This window comes from Vipera ursinii (assembly GCF_947247035.1).
Source record: "Vipera ursinii genome assembly, chromosome: 2".
In the NCBI taxonomy this organism is placed as follows: Eukaryota; Metazoa; Chordata; class Lepidosauria; order Squamata; family Viperidae; genus Vipera; species Vipera ursinii.
Genome location: NC_139513.1, coordinates 40345378 through 40362935, shown reverse-complemented (window position 1 = coordinate 40362935; position 17558 = coordinate 40345378).

Sequence of the window (17558 nt, the reverse complement as noted above, 5' to 3'; positions counted from 1 at the left end):
GCTGCTCACGCAATCAAATTCCACACTGCAATGCACAGATGGTGGTGTAGTTGTGGGAAAAATAGGGCGAGTTTGAAAAGTCACAAGTCCTTTGTGTTTATAGAAGAAGCCAGTGTAAGAGGCAGAGTTTGCAGAAGAAATTAGTAATCCTGAAGCTATTCCAAATTGTTGTTTGGGTTAAGTCCAGGAACTACCTGCACAGCTGTACAAGAGTGCAAGTTTACAAATATTGTGTAGTTATTCACAGCTGCATTGCTGTGAAGGTACTTAGTACAAAAGGACCTGGGGGACGAGGAGAAAAAAAACAATCACAGATTTTCTGCCAGACGTTACAGCTCCTTAAGGTCAAACAAGAAGGTTGGGAAAAATGTTGCAAAACAGGTTGGATGGCTTTAATTGCGTTCCTGCTGGTAAGACCTGCTGCTAGATTAGAGTGCACGTAACTCAGTAGCACATGGAAATTGTAATCACTGAAAAACAAAAATGTGGGGGAAAGTAGATCGTTGAGAAGAAACAGCATTAGGAGAAGACAGTTGTGTAACATGTTGTGTACCAGGCATCACAAAATTGTGATAAAATGCTTTGGCTCTGCCTTTCAGAGGGGAGCGCTGTTGACTTGTGTGGTTTAAGAGCCTGAAAGAGGGCAGGGAACGCTCTGGTAAACAGCTGAGGTCTGTCAGAGAAAAGCTCCTTTGCTAGGCAGGGAGCCAGGCATGTGGGCATGCAAGGAAGTGGGAGGCACACTGAAATTCACGCCTTCTTTCCTTTGGATTGATGAAAAGTTTCCTCTGTGAGACAGAAAATCCCAAAGAAAGAATGTGAGAGAAAGCTACAAAGATCAGCTGATTTAGAACTTCCCCAGCTGAATGGGGAAATGCTTGAAGATCCTCCAGTAGAAAGAGGCAATAGTAGGGTCATACGACTAGGTGCCGGGCTATGGAGGCCCAGCAAAATAGCGTGGATTTTACTAATTATGGATGCTCTTGTTCCAGTACTCACTGTGCCTGTACTCCAGGCAGACAAAATACTTTCTCCAGAAATAGTCTGAGCTACAGAATCCTGGGGTTCCCCCTGTGGCCTCCTAAAGCTGCCACCCAATTTCTTTAACACAGAAATTATTTAAATGAAGAGAGAATAGTGAGGTTGGTTACACTGAATTAACTTAAATCCTGTTTAATTTTTCTCCTCAGCCCATTTGTTAGAGGGCTCCACTCAGCAATTATTCAAAGTGTGTCCTTCAGTGGATACACCTCTAATCCATGAGTTAGAGGAGTGTTTTTCAACCTTAGCCATTTTAAGATATATGGGCTTCAATTGCCTGCATACTGGGGGCTGGGGAATTCTGGGACTTGAAGACCACACATCTCAAGCTTGCCGAGGTTAAAAAAAACCCACTGAGTTTAGAGCTACAGTGAGTCTCTTATTGATGTGATCAAGCAGGATGAGCCAAGAAAGGGGGATTTTCCCCCCATTTTCCTCAGTGTTCTGACTTTTCTCATTTGAAGTTTGCATGTTTCCTCCTTGTAGTTTTTATAATCTGACTTTCACAGATCACGGCCAAGGACTTACAATCATTCCAACAGGATAGGAGCGTTTGTTATTCTATCTTATTGAAGTTTCTAAAGTTGGTGGTCTTATTATTTATACATTTAATCGTAATTAGCCTTTAGAGAATCACAACTGTGGGCTTTCCTGATCAAGGACACTTTGGACTAAGGAAACAAAGTGCAACAAAAGATAGCCACAACAGAAAACAGAGGCTTATTACCTCATTTCCTTCATGAGGATTAACCAGCATAGCATTGCTGAAATCACTGGTATTGCTTTTCGCTATTGAAGGATCAGGTCTTTTCTTTCCAGCAGGATAAACTCTTCTACTCTGCCAAGAACTGAGAGTCTCCCACTAGGTCATTTTTTTTTGGGGGGGGGGGTGGTTGATAATCAGGATGTTGCAAATGAAAACAGTAGATTGTGCTCTGTGTTTTGGCTAGAGACTTAACTATAAATAACTCCTCGAACATACCAAAGCCTTCGCCTTCTGAATAGTCTAAATTTCCTTTTCCTTTACAGAATATTATTCTCATTTTGAGTTCTAAAGAGGGAACTTATAAGGATGTAGAGAGGTTTCATAGCATTTCTTGGCAGAATGTCCCTGCCTGCTAGAATAAGTAGCTATATTCTTCTTCACTCTCCTATATAATTTGGTGCACGAACTTACATTCTTCTTAGCTACTGCCATGAGTCTTCAAAGGAAGGCTGCTTCTTTATATCCTCTTCACAGACCAGTCAGTGATGCTATCCAGGAGAAAGACCAACTTCTGTTCAATCGCCCCTGCAGTTCGATGAGCAATTCTATAGTTTTTCAGTACAGAACAACATGGGAGAGGTTATTGTGGAGTTTTAGCCTTAGGTTTTGTGACTTGGATTCAGTGGCGTAGCGTGGGTTGTCAGCACCCGGGGCAAGGCAAGTGATTTGTGCCCCCTAACCCGTGGATTTTAGCACTCGAGTCTTCCGCAGGAAGCCCCGCATCCTGGGCGTCTGCCGCACCCCCCACCCATGCCTCCCCCGGGAAAAGGGGGAAGGTCCGGCATCTCCTCCCTCACGTGCGGCAGAAGCGCCAGGACCCGAGGCCGTGCCAGGAGGCGGGCAGCGCAGCGGAGCCTCCGCTTCGGAGCCGACAGGGGGGGTGGCTGGGGGCGCCGCCGTCCCTTTCTTACCTCTGATGCCTGGAAGAGAGCGGGACCCGCCAGCGCAGCTGCCCGTCTCGCTCAGGCATGCACCGCGGCTGGCCGGGGCTTCTGCCGGGGGCGCATCCGGGCGCGGGGAGCGAGGGAGGGGGCCGGCACGACGCCCCGTGAGCTTGGCAGCCCTTGGCCGGAGCTGCGGCTGAGCCTGGAGCCGCACCAGCCCGCACCTGCTGCCCCGGGAGAGCTCGGCTCGCTCCTCTGACCCCCCTCCCGCCACCGCCACCCCCTCAGCCATGTGCGCCGGGCCACCACCGCGGGGGCCGCTCTAGCACGGAGAGGGGGAGACCGGTCCCCGTTCGGCCCGCCAGCCCCAGGAGAGCCCCGCGCGAGCGCCTCGCCAGCCGCTGAACTCTGGCTTTTGAGCAGGAGCGACCTTGCCCTGCTTGACCTTGCCCGGCGCCGGGAGCAGCTGCTGCCGACCGCCCCACTTTTCGCAAGCCCCGCTACGCCGCCGCCACCTGCCACGGGGTGAGGGAGTCGGGGCCGCACTGGCGGGCGCTTCTCTGGCAGTGGGGCATGCTGGTGCCCTGTACTGCGCTCCGTCTGCGGGGGCCGCCCTGGGAAAGGTGGAAGTGCAGCTGTGGTCTGGGATGGCTCCGAGCCCTGTCTGGCCGGCTTTGTGCCTCCGTCCCCCAAGAGTAGCTGGTTGTGAGTTGCTGCTTCCCCGAGTGCGCCTCAGCCCCGGATCCCCCCCGCGGGACTCCAGCCGCGCGAAGGGCGCTTCGGCGCGTCTTCCATCCCTCCCGAGTGCGAGCGCGCCCCCCCAGATGTTGCGCCCGGTGCGGTCGGCCCCCCCTGCACCCCCCACGCTACGCCACTGCTTGGATTTCAGAACAATGTGTATTTTGTGACCACAGAAAACAAGTGAATAAATATACTCCTAATAATGAACTCTCCTCCATGTCTACTCAAAAACTAAGCCCTATTGAATAAAAGTCACCCCCATTTTGCATTACTGATGTATGGCTATCCTATGCCTATTGATTTAAATTATTCTTATTTTTAACTGCAACAAAACATTGCAGAAGAGTGTGGTCCTATAAGCTGTTATTCAGTATGATCAATTCCCTGCTCCCTATAACAATTCCAATTACTCTCCCAACCAGGTTTTCTATTCTACAACCCAGCCTGGCTTGCTTTGCTAAGAGTATTGGGGGATTTAGTCATTGCCCATTCCCCACCCCCACCCAGTTTATTCCATCACAGAATTATGTGTGTCTACAAGCCTTGGGAATTTCATAAACCTGGTGATATTTCCCTCTAGTGTGTGACTGGTGCTTAAACTGCCTTTAATTGGAAGCTGAGAGGATTATAATTACTGTTATTACCAATTATAGCATTGGCAAATGTTATAACTGAAATACAAGGTTTTCAGTGTCCTTACTCTTTCACAGACATGCATATACACATGAACATACATATACATGCAGGAAAATATAAAATTCACATTATCCAAAGCCCTGAGATTTCTTACCTGTTGGAAGTGGTCTGCCCATGCTACTCTACCTTTAAACTGGAATCAGAAATTTTGCACATTCAGAATTGCTGTCCCTTTAAGTGCCTGCAATAACCCCCTTGTCCTAGCTAGAGCCATTTTTCCATACCTATTAGATGCCCTATTTTGGAATGAGGGTTTTATAACTTTTTATGCCTCTGGAAATGCTAGCTATTGCCATTGATCCTCAAATATCATGTAGCTTGTAAGATATGACAGGGTTACATCAAGAGGTTTCTTTCCTTATACAAAAAGGGACAACTGAGAAAATAGAATAGAATATCTTTATTGTCATTGTATAACTCACAACCAAATTAAGTGCTGTATTCATGCATGCCTGCACATCTGCTTCTGTCTTCTTCTCTAGATATGACACTGTCCCAATGGAGGATGAGTTTGAACATATACCGGACTTTTACCATCTCAGCTGTGATTTAAGGCAACCTTCTTACAGGATGATAATGACTTCTTCATTTTTCCCCTCTTGGAGAAAAGGATGTGTCTCATATCACTGGATATGTCAGATTCATTCCCCCCCTTCCACATATTAATGGTATCCTTTTTGTTTGATAGTAAATAGACGTTTGCTGAATTTGTGCTTTACCATTTGGCCTCTCCATGGCCCCAAGAATGCATGGTACCCCTTGTTAAGCTCCTCTGCCCCTTAGGTATTGTTTTATTTCCTTCTCTAGAAGATTGATTCCAGCCACTATGCCACACGGCTCACGTTCTTCTGCTACTACTAGAATGACTCAGACTCCAGGTCACATATGAGAAGTTTTCCCTTCATCTCTTATTAGTCAGTCATTTCATGGAGACAATGATAGATAGCATCAAAGGATCTGGTTTTCTACTGATGTTCTGACTGATGCCATGACTTAGGGATTGATTAGGGACGTTCAAATTATATCCAGTTTAACAAGAATCAGGGACTATATTGTTTTCCCACCTACTGTGCCATTGGGTGTTTGCTTTGTTCATTTTGGGATGTGTCCCTACAAATGTGATCACTTTATTTCACTTTCTCTCTGCATAGATGTAGAACAGCTTTACCTGGTTTTGTCCTTGTAAAAGCCCTCTGCTCTGGAAAACTTTGCTCCTACAGGTGTGCTTGGGATTTTCCTTCTCTAAAGGGCCGGAAGATAGTTAACATGGTTCTTGTTAAATGGACAGCTGGGTGTTAACTGAAGTCAGATGATTTTGCAACACTAAACTACCAGGAATTATTTGAGCTGCATTTTTTTTAGAAATATTTGTTTTAAATGAACATCATATTAAAAAACATTCAGTCTTCATATAACATCATTGGCTCAGCAGCCAATTAGCCTGTTCTTCAAATACAAAATAGCTTGTTTATGAATATTTTCTCTCATTTCATGTTAATATGGCCAATCTCTCTCATAATTATAGTGCCATTTTAGGGCAGCTTTTTAGGCTAGGATGTTATTCAGGCTGAAAGGAGGAGGAGGGGGGAGGGGGAGGGGGAAGAGGGTGACTTTGTAACTCACAAACTGAGGCACATGTAGATTATAACTGATACAATTTCCTTTGGCAAGATTTCATTGGCTTTATGCTTTCTTATGACGCTCTGATACCAGGATTGCATGTACTAATCTATGGGACTGTAATGACTAGACTGTCTTACGTTGAGCAGGTTTCTGAATTAAGAGCTTTTTAAAGTTTTCCAGCTTTTCCTTCTTGTGATTAGGAAAGAGCTGGTTAAAATTGTATTTATTTGTGTGTCTCATCAAAGGCACTTGGCTATATGCAAGAAATTCAAACAGGTATCCCCCCATAATGCGGCCGTGAGAGTTGTCTTGGGAGTTTCCCGGTACTCCCATGTTACACCTTTGCTCCGCGAGCTGCATTGGTTACCAGTTGTCTTCCAGGTGAGGTTCAAGGTCTTAGTGATGGTTTTTAAGTCCTTACATGGCATGGGTCCGGAATACCTCGGGGACCACCTGCTGCCGGCGTCGACTCCCCTCCGCCCTGTGCGTTCCCACAGAGAGGGCCTCCTCAGGGTGCCTCCAGTCAGAGAATGTCGGCTGGTGGGCCCCAGGGGGAGGGCCTTCTCTGTGGGCACCCCGGCTCTGTGGAATCAACTGCTGAAGCAGCCGAAGGACCACTCGGGACGACAGGCTAGTTAACTTAAGATTTATTTAGAGCAGAGACAACAACAGAATAACTTGCCGGCTTTTTATAGCCGGCGGCTGTCAGTGAGAACCAATCAGGTTTGTTCGTTTTGGCGCCGCGTCTTTTCCGACCAATCTGCGTCGTCTGTGTTTGACAGCTCCGGCTTCCGCATGGCTCCGTGTTTTGACAGCCGCGAGCTGTCAGTGGTTGCGCCTGCGCCTTGCGAGGAACTTTGACAGCTGTCAAAGTTCCCGCGTGTTCTTCTGTCAAATCGGTTTACCTCACCGTCTGACTTGTTACTTATACATTAACGATGTTTATACATATAATACACCCCTTACCCCTCCCCTGGAGCGTTCCTACCCCCTTGAACGTTGGAACCTGCCCATTGGTAGTCCTTTAGGTAGGCGGGGGCCCTTCGGTTCCTGTTGGAACGGCGTGGAAGAGGCCCGATGTCTGGTTCTGCTGGTAGCGCGTCTCTTAGTCCCTCTTCGTCTTGGTCCAGCGTTGGTAGTATTTCTGGGGGGGGTGGTTGGTCACGTTCCTCAGGTTGGGGTTCTGGGGTGTGTGGTGGCTGTCTGGGTCTGAGTTGGTCTATATGGCGGCGTAGAATGCCGTGAGTTTGTGTGGATATGAGATAGGAAATGGGTCCTGTTTGTTTAAGAACTGTCCCCTGGATCCATTTGTTTTTATCCGTATAAGATCGCGCCCATATCATTTGGCCTGGTGTGAGCGTACGGTTTGGTTGGGGGCGCTCGTTTTCTTCCGGGAACGTGTCAGGATGTAATCTGTAGAGCCGCGTTATCAGCCTTCTCCCCCATCTTAGTTCCGCTGGTGATTTGCCGGTTGTTGTGCATGGTGTTGCATGTTGTGACATTAGGAACTGGCTGAGTCGCCGCTGCCAGTTCCCTTTGACGAATTTTTTCAAAGCTTCTTTAGTAGAACGCACCATAATTTCAGCCATCCCGTTCGTCGATGGGTGGAATGGCGCCGACGTGACCAGCCTAATACAATTCTTCATAGCAAAGATCTGAAATTCACGAGAGGTGAATTGAGGGCCATTGTCTGAAACTATGGTGTCTGGGAGGCCGTGTGTGGCAAATATTTTCCTTAGGGCTTGTATAGTGGCTCCTGACGTTGTTTTCTTAAGGGGAGTGACTTCTAACCATTTTGAATAACTGTCCACTACAATTAGGAAACTCTGTCCCTGGATAGGTCCTGCAAAGTCTAAATGTATGCGCGACCATGGGTTTTTTGTCATTTCCCATTTGTGAATGGGTGCCTGGGGTGGTTCGTTCCGGGTTGCCTGACAGGTATAGCATCCTCCCACATATTTCTCTATTTCCTTATCTATGCCAGGCCACCAAACATAACTCCTGGCCATGGCTTTCATCTTGACAATGCCAGGGTGTCCTTCGTGTAAAATGTCTAATGTTTGATTTGTGTTCTTATTTGGTATTATGACTCGATTTCCCCATAGCAGGCATCCCCTATGTGAAGATATTTCATTTTTCCTGTTGAAGTATGGCTGGAATTGGGGGTGTGGGCTTTTTGCTGGCCACCCTGTTGTGGCCCACCTGAGAATTCTGCTGAGTATTTTGTCTCTAGCTGAGTTGTTTGCTATAATCTTAGCAGAGAGGGGACAGTCTGGAAGTTGTGAAATTGCTAGGATCATTCCAGCTGGGGCTGGGTCTGGGTCCTTGTTTGGAATTGGCAGTCTGCTGAGGCAGTCTGCGTGTCCTAGTTCCTTCCCTGGTTTATGGATTAACTGATAAGAATAGGCAGATAAGAACGTGGACCATCGTAGTATTCTCGGGGAGAGAATCTGAGGTGTTATTTTATTCCAAGTGAATATCCCTAATAGGGGTTTGTGATCTGTGTATATAGTGAAAGGTCTCCCGTAAAGGTAGTCATGAAATTTTTTAACCCCTGCGACTATTGCTAGGGCCTCTCTGTCTATTTGTGCGTAATTTCTTTCTGCTCTTGACAGAGTACGTGAATAAAAGGCTATGGGTCTTTGGGTGCCGTCTTCATATTCATGACTTAATACTGCCCCAATTCCATAAGGAGATGCATCGCAAGCGATGCATATTGGTGTATCTTCTCTGAAAAGGGTGATCGTAGAACTATTGCAAATAATCTTTTTGAGTGATTGGAAGCTATTTTCCTGAATTTTGGTCCAGGACCAGGCAGTTCCCTTATCTAGGAGTCTATGCAGAGGTTCTGCGATAGTGGCTTTGTGGGGAATGAAGGCATGATAAAAGTTTAATAGCCCTAAAAAGGCTTGGAGTTCCTGTTTATTCCTGGGGGTAGGCGCCGTTTGAATAGCCCTTAGTTTTTCTGTGGTAGGGTGGATACCTTGACCGTCTATTTTGTACCCTAGGAACTCGGTGGCTGTGACTCCAATGGAGCACTTTTCCCGCTTTAGTTTGAGGCCGGCTTCTCTGAGCCGGCTCAGCACAGCTGACAGTCTGTCAGCTAGATTTGCTTCATTTTCCCCGGCGATGAGAACATCGTCGAAGTAGGGGCAGACCCCCGGTAGTCCTTTCAGGGTTTTCTCCATGATACCCTGGAAAATACCCGGGGCTGCTGATATGCCGAATTGTAGCCTCTTTACTTTAAAGGCACCGCGGTGGGTGACAATTGTCTGGGCTTCCGCGGTGTCATTAGTGACAGGCAGTTGCAAATACGCCTGCGTGAGATCAAGTTTGGCAAAAATGGCGCCGGAGCGGATGGAAGCAAAAACGTCCCTTACCGCTGGCACCGGGTAAGCATGGGGGCTGAGTGCTAAGTTGAGGGTCGCCTTATAGTCCGCGCATAATCTTATTTCCCCGTTAGGCTTTACCGGGGTGACTATTGGGGTCTCCCAGCTTCCCCCTTCCGTAGGTTCAAGTACCCCGAGCCCTACGAGGCGCTCTAATTCCCTTTCAATTTTTTCTTTAAGGGCAAAGGGCACTCTCCTAGCTCTTAACTTAATGGGTTGGATTGCTGGGTTTAATTGTAAAGAGATAGGGGGACCCGTGTATTTTCCTAATGTGCCATCGAAGACGTCTGCATACTTATTGCAAACGGCTTCGAGACTGGGTGATTGTACAGTATTTACCCCCGTTATGGCGATCCCTAACGGCCCGAACCAGTTCAGCCCTATCAGGTTGGTGCGATTTCCGGGCGTTACCAGCACTTCTAGGGGACCCTTGAAAGATTTGTACTCGACTGTCACAGTAGCCCTCCCTTCCAGAGGAATAGGGGTTTTCTGGAAGTCTGCTAGGTGGACCTGGGTTTGCTTCAGAGGAATTTTTCCCTTGCCTTGTTGACAGATCTCCTGATATGTTTTAAAGGAAATTAAGGAGACTGCTGACCCTGAATCCACCTCCATGAGGCAGGGCACCCCCTGAATTTTTACCCTGATCTTAACCTTTGAGCTTAGGCAGTTTACCCTGTCAATTGTTTCTACCAGGGCCCCTGGCGTTTTTCCCCTGTTGGCCTGGGTAGCTGGCCTACCTGGGGAGTTTGCCTCCAAATCATTGATGTTGTCACGGCCCTTGCTGCGGCACACCGGTTTGATGTGGCCAGTCTTCCCACAATTGTGGCACTTAGCATTTCTGAACCGGCAGCTTCCTCGGGCATGGTTGCCCCCGCAGCTGGCGCAGGCGGCTCGTTGCTCGTAGCGCGGCGGTGGCGGAGGGGGGTTCCTGGACCTTTGGCGGTCCGAAGTGTCGCTTCTCCTCGGTTGCCTGCGTTCCATTCTGCGCTGCAGGGCTTCTCCGTCGGTGAAATCCACCGACTCTTCGCTGTCGCTGAGGGTAGCGCTTTCTTGGAAGACGGTCGCTGGGCTCTCTGGGGTCGTGGTAGTCGGCTTCTTCTTGTGGTTGTACTCGTAGGCCATGATTTCTCTGGTCAACTCTGCCAGGCTCATGTCGGTCTTGGACGTCAGCTTCTTCTGTAGACGTTCGTCCCTCAGGCCGATCACCACCTGGTCTCTGATGCGGTCTTCTAGGTCGGGGAAGTGGCAGTTCCGCGCGGCATGTCGGACCCCAGCGATGAAATCATTTGCGGGTTCGTCTGGACGTTGTTTCTTCTGGGCAAATTGGACCCGCCAGTACAGTTCAGACCGGGCTGGCATGTAGTGCTTCGTCAGCTGGTCTACCAGGTCCGCGTAGGATACCTCGGTGATGGGTACCGGGCTGAACAGCCCAACGGCAGCATCGTAGACAAGGGGTCCGCTGATGTATAGTAGCGCTGCGGCCTTTGCCCGTGTCGGGCCGGGCACGCCCGACATTCAGACGGGCCGCGGGGAGACTCACCCGACCGTCAGGCTCCTGCTGAGCGCCCCGTCAGGCCCCGAAGCCTCCCGCCAGCGCCCAACGCCTTCCAGAGGGCCAGGACAGCGTACAGCCCTCCCCAGACCCCCTGCCGGCGCTCGTCGTCTCCCGGAGGACCGGCTCGGCATACGGCCCCTCCCAGCTTCCCCGTGACCGCTCGGGGCAACGTACCGGGTCGCAGGGACGTTCGCCGGCCTCCTCGTCTCCTCGCCATGCTGCCGGGCTCCGGAAACGGCTGGCCACGCCCACACCACTCTGACGGGCCGAGGAATGGGACAATTGGGAAAACGACGCAGCGGCGGGCCGCCTGTCAGCTGGGGAGGCCGCAAACCAGCCGGCCGGCTCCCAGAAGCTGCTTACAGGCTGGGAAGGAGCTGTGCGATGGGCCGGGCGATGGCTGCCCTGCGCCCGAGCTGCAGGTCAAGAATGGATGCCCGGGCGGGCCAGGGGGTGACGGAGACGACCGGTGGGCCGGGGAGGGGTTTAGAGCGCAGGTTGCAGCGGTCTGGGGTGGTGAGAGGACAAAGGAGCCTAGGCAGGGTTCTGGGGGGACGGAGAGAGGTTTAGGCTGGGGGGTAACTTACCGGCTGCATTGGTGGTGGGGTGGGAGCCAAAAGGAGGGAATCTTGGGAGGCGGTGTTTAAGTAGGGTGGGGGCGTGGTGGTGTGATTAGGGTGTGGTGGTGGGAGTCGGCTCTGCCGGTTATTTAACAGCGTTGACTGTGCTGTAAAGTCAACGCTGACTTCATTGGTCTTTAAGCAACTGTTTATGAGGAAAATAAACACGGCTAGAAGAACCAGCTCCCGTTCCGGTTTCCATCTTTGGGTGACTCGTCGGACGGGGTCTGATAGTAAGTCAGCGTTCCTTTATTCTTTGTGGGGAGCTCTTTTCCTGGCAGTTCGCTATGGCAGAAGGCACGGAGGACTCTGCACCACTGGCTGAGGAGCAGGAGGAGGCTGGAGCTGCGGCTGGGCTCTTGGAGTCGGTAGAGGTGGGGGAGGAGGCGTTGCCCTCGGTGCGGCGGAAGGAAAAACCTACCCCACTTGAAGGCCCTGGACCAGGGCTTCAGGAGCCTGCAGTGCGGAGTCGCAGCAGTGATCGGTGGACGCGTTCTGATGGGGATCATCGAGGGCTCGGCCAAGGCCTGCTGGACCGGCCTAAAGGTGCGTCTTCTGAGTGGAGGGAGCGGTGCTTCATGGAGGACAGCGGTGAAGATTGGAGCTACTCCACCGTTCCGGGCAACCGTACTATGGAGATTCTCAGAGAGCGGTTCGGGGAAGTGAGGGGTCGGGAGCCTGGGTTTTGGTCTGCTCCGGATGAGTCTGACCAGGGGCAGTGGTCCCTCCCAGGTGGCCCTGCTCGGCGGTCTAGCCCACCCCGCTTCCGTATGGACAGCCCGAGGCACCAGGGGTCAGCCCGGCAGCCTGAGGTTCACAGAGGTTCCGGGGTTTCGGCTCCCGCTACGACGGTGCTAAGCGGCACGACTCCTTGGGACAGTGTTACCGGAAGACCAAGACAGCGGCCGACACGACCAGCTGGGGGGGTACCTGCCCAGGGGGTGCCGCTGGGTCCTTGGGGTCCAGGGCTGGCATGGGGTCCTCCACCCCTGACCGCGGTCTATGATGGTCATCCAGATCACCTGGCAATGTTTTTGGGGCAGGTGATTAATCACATGGACCATTACGGCCCGGCCTATACGTCCCAGTGGGCGATGGTAGTGGCTGTAACAGCTTGTCTACAAGGAGAGGCCGCGGCCTGGGCGGCCGACCTATACGGCGATCATGCCCGTGAGCTCGGGGACCTTGGTCTTTTCCTGGAGGCGTTACGGGCCCGTTTTGAAGACATCTCACGGGTGCTCCGGGCTGAGGCTGAAGTATTGGATCTGCGCCAGCAAGGAAAACCGGCAGTGCATTACGTTGGGGAGTTCCGGAAGGTGGCCGGGAGGCTACGGTCATGGCCTGAACGCCTTCTTGTGCACCACTTCAAGGCTGGACTGGATAGTGCCTTGCGGCGAGCTTGCGTGGTAAGAGGGGTGCCGGCCCGTTTGCAGGACTGGTTCCGGGTGGCTATTGAGCTGGACATTGGTTTGCAGGATACTCGAGGAAGGTCTGAGGGGGTGACTGGGACCCGGCGGCCGGCCGAAAGAGTGAAGGTGGAGGAGCGGCCCGGCTTGCCGGCGGCCAAGGCCAACCCTGTACCGCCACCCCGTCCTGGTATTAGGTGTTTCCGATGTGACCAGCCGGGTCACCGGGCGGCTGAATGCCCGCTCCCGCCAGCCCGGATGGTTCCCCCAGCAACTTCAACACGGGTTTTGCCTGCACGAAAGACCTCGGAGCGGTCCCGAACTGCTTACCAGGTAGCTGACGACGGCCGACGGGTGACGACACCTCCTTCGGCAACCGGGCCTGTAACTACCCAGACCGTGCCGACGGAAGACCTTGGGGATCTGGAGCTGGAGGAGGATCCGATGGTAAGCGCTCCGGTGTGTCCTTTTGCATTCCCAGTGGTGTTGGTGAGCCCCATGTCTGGGCAAAGGCGGGTGGTTAGGGCTTTAGTCGATTCAGGGAGCACCCGGTGTCTAATCAACCGGAAAACAGCAGCTGCGGTGGGAATCCGGTTGCAACGTCTGGTGACCCCTCTTCGTTTCCAACAAGTGGATGGGTCGCTCTTGGGGGGGGCTCCTATCACCCACGTCACCGAGCCAGTCCGGCTGGAATTGGGGGCCCACTGGGAAATTCTGCGTTTCGTTGTGGTGCCCTCTATGACTGAAGCTCTTATTCTGGGCCTTACGTGGCTTGATAAATGGGGCCCCACGATTTGGTGGGAGGGGGGTAGTCGTCATCTTCGGATGGGTCTGGGGCCCGAGCCCCCTCTCCACCATTCCTTCTTGGGGCCGGGGGACACGGGAACGCGGGAGAAGGCTTGCGGGGTCACGGATGACTCGAAGGAGCATGTACCCCGGGTTTACTCTGATTTAATGGACGTCTTCAATGAGCGAGAGTGCGATTCGTTACCACCCCACCGGTCGACGGACTGTGCTATTGAGTTCGAACCTGGAGCCAAACTGCCTAAGCCCCGTATGTACGCCATGTCCCCAAAAGAGATGCAGGAGTTACGGCGGTACATAGATAAGAATCTGAAAAGAGGATTTATACAACCAGCACGATCCCGGGTGGCGGCGCCAGTTCTTTTTCGTGAAAAGAAGGATGGGGGCTTGCGCTTGTGTGTAGACTACCGGGGGGTTAACGCGGTGTGCGTGGAGCACCTCTATCCCCTTCCTTTGATGAAGGACATGCTGGCCCATTTGGCGACAGGCCGAGTATTCACCAAGTTGGACCTCAGGGAAGCCTATTACCGGGTGAGGGTCAAAGCCGGGGACGAATGGAAGACTGCGTTTAATTGTCCCCTTGGCAGTTTTCAGTTCCGAGTGATGCCATTTGGCCTACAAGGAGCTCCCGCTGTGTTCATGCAATTGATCAATCAGGTCCTGCATGAGTTCCTGTATCGGGGTGTTTTGGTATACTTGGACGACATCCTGATTTACTCGGACACATTGGAGGAGCATGTGCTTCTTGTGCGGCAGGTGTTGTCAAGACTGCTGGAAGCACAGCTTTTTGTTAAACTGTCCAAGTGTGAGTTCCACAAGGCCCAGTTGGACTACCTTGGGTATCGTATATCGGCGGCGGGGGTGGAGATGGACCCTAGAAAGGTACGAGCCATTCAACAGTGGCAGGCTCCGCAGACTCGACGACAGTTGCAAAGTTTTCTTGGCTTTGCCAACTTTTACAGACAATTCATCCCACGTTTCGCGGCTATTGCCCTGCCATTAACTGATCTTCTGCGCACACGACAGTTGAAGACACGCCCGCGTCCGGGGCTGAAATTGGAGTGGTCCACCGCGTGTCAGCGGGCGTTCGAGGAACTGAAGTCTCTCTTTGCTAAAGAGCCCGTTTTGAAACATCCCGACCCCGAACTGGCTTATGTCGTGCAGGCGGATGCGAGCGATGTTGCTCTTGGGGCCGTCCTCCTTCAGCGGAACAGTGCTGGGGTCTTGCAGCCGTGTGCTTATGCCTCTAAGAAACTGACCCCCACCGAACGGGCCTGGGCGGTGTGGGAGAAGGAGGCTTTTGCGGTCCGTTGGGCTTTGGAAACCTGGCGACATCTTCTGGAAGGGGCTTCCCGTCCGTTCGAACTGTGGACAGACCATAAAAACCTGGAAGCCCTTCAAACCCCTCGTCGTCTGTCGCCTAAACATGTCCGATGGGCCTTATACTTTCGTCGCTTCCGTTTTGTGCTGAAGTATGTACCGGGGGGTCGGAACTTTCTGGCGGATGCCTTGTCACGCATGCCTCAGTTTGACAGCAAGAGGGAGGAGGTGGTGCAGGCACTCATCCCGACACTGGCGAACGAGGGGATTGATTTAGAGAGTGCAAGACAGGTGATGGAGGAGAATTTGAACCAGGCCATCAAAAGGACCTTGCAGGAGGATGCCTGGTTGCTGAGTAATCCGGGACTGTTAACTATGCGGGACGGTTTAGCGTGGCATGGAACACGGTTATATGTGCCTGAAACCGTGCGGCCACGTGTTTTACATGGGTGCCACGATGCTAAACAAGCGGGACATTTCGGGTTCGTGAAGACTTTACATCTGGCACGTCGTCAATTCTGGTGGCCCCGCATGAAGAATGACATCGAGCAGTACGTACGGCGTTGCCATATTTGTGCCACTACAAAACCCCATGTTGGGAAGCCTTTGGGGTTATTGCAACAGGTAGCTGACCCAACTCGGCCTTGGCAGGACATCGCCATGGACTTCGTTGTGGACCTCCCAGAGAGTAAGGGTCACACTGTTATCTGGACAGTAGTTGACCTGTTTTCTAAACAGGCACATTTTGTCCCGTGTAAGGGGTTGCCATCAGCCCGTCGCCTAGCTTGGTTGTTCCTCACGCAAGTATACCGACTGCATGGAGTACCGCGGCGTGTGATTTCGGATAGAGGGGTACAGTTCACGGCCCGGTTTTGGAGAGAGTTCTTGCGACATATCGGCTCGTCCCAGGGATTGAGTACCGCTTATCACCCCAGCACCAACGGGGCCGCAGAACGAGCCAACGCTGCTGTTGAACGCTATTTACGAAGCTATGTTTCTTTTCGGCAGACAGACTGGGTAGACCTGTTAGCGCTTGCTGAGGTTGCATACAATAACGCAGTTCACAGTAGTACTGGCTTCTCTCCATTTCGGGTGGTCACCGGTCACGAGTTCGTTCCCTTCAGTGAGTGTCCCCAGGACGACGGATCTCCGAGCTCACCGCCTGACTGGATGCATCAGATCACGGCTGCCTGGGGGGCGGCGAAAGAAGCGTTGGATCGGTCTGCCGTAGCGTCCAAAGCACAGGCGGACAAGAAACGAAAACCCTTTGCTACACCGCGGGTGGGGGACCTGGTTTACTTGTCCACCAAGTATTTACGGTTACAGGTTCCGTGCCGTAAGCTAGGACCCAAATACCTCGGGCCGTTCCGGGTGGTGCAGGTGATAAACCCGGTGACGGTGCGGCTGCGGTTGCCTAGGTTTTTGGGTAAGGTCCACCCGGTGTTCCATAGTAGCTTGCTGAAACCTGCTCCAGCGGCTACCGCGGCAGCAGGGGAGGGGGGTCCCAGACCGGTTCACACTGACCAGTATGAGGTGCAGGAGGTCTTAGACTCCAGGGTGCGGAGGGGTGCTCTACAGTATCTTCTTCGGTGGAAGGGGTACCCGGTGGAGGAGGCGACGTGGGTGTCACGGGGAGATGTCCATGCTCCACGTTTGATCCGGGCGTTCCACCGAGCCCACCCTGGCAGGCCGGGGGGTGGGGCACATGGGGGTGTGCGCATAGTGAATGATGCTAAACCCTTGTTTTCTACGTCTGCAGGAGGACCCTTGGTAGGGGGGGCGGCATGTCGGGCCGGGCACGCCCGACATTCAGACGGGCCGCGGGGAGACTCACCCGACCGTCAGGCTCCTGCTGAGCGCCCCGTCAGGCCCCGAAGCCTCCCGCCAGCGCCCAACGCCTTCCAGAGGGCCAGGACAGCGTACAGCCCTCCCCAGACCCCCTGCCGGCGCTCGTCGTCTCCCGGAGGACCGGCTCGGCATACGGCCCCTCCCAGCTTCCCCGTGACCGCTCGGGGCAACGTACCGGGTCGCAGGGACGTTCGCCGGCCTCCTCGTCTCCTCGCCATGCTGCCGGGCTCCGGAAACGGCTGGCCACGCCCACACCACTCTGACGGGCCGAGGAATGGGACAATTGGGAAAACGACGCAGCGGCGGGCCGCCTGTCAGCTGGGGAGGCCGCAAACCAGCCGGCCGGCTCCCAGAAGCTGCTTACAGGCTGGGAAGGAGCTGTGCGATGGGCCGGGCGATGGCTGCCCTGCGCCCGAGCTGCAGGTCAAGAATGGATGCCCGGGCGGGCCAGGGGGTGACGGAGACGACCGGTGGGCCGGGGAGGGGTTTAGAGCGCAGGTTGCAGCGGTCTGGGGTGGTGAGAGGACAAAGGAGCCTAGGCAGGGTTCTGGGGGGACGGAGAGAGGTTTAGGCTGGGGGGTAACTTACCGGCTGCATTGGTGGTGGGGTGGGAGCCAAAAGGAGGGAATCTTGGGAGGCGGTGTTTAAGTAGGGTGGGGGCGTGGTGGTGTGATTAGGGTGTGGTGGTGGGAGTCGGCTCTGCCGGTTATTTAACAGCGTTGACTGTGCTGTAAAGTCAACGCTGACTTCATTGGTCTTTAAGCAACTGTTTATGAGGAAAATAAACACGGCTAGAAGAACCAGCTCCCGTTCCGGTTTCCATCTTTGGGTGACTCGTCGGACGGGGTCTGATAGCCCGGTCATC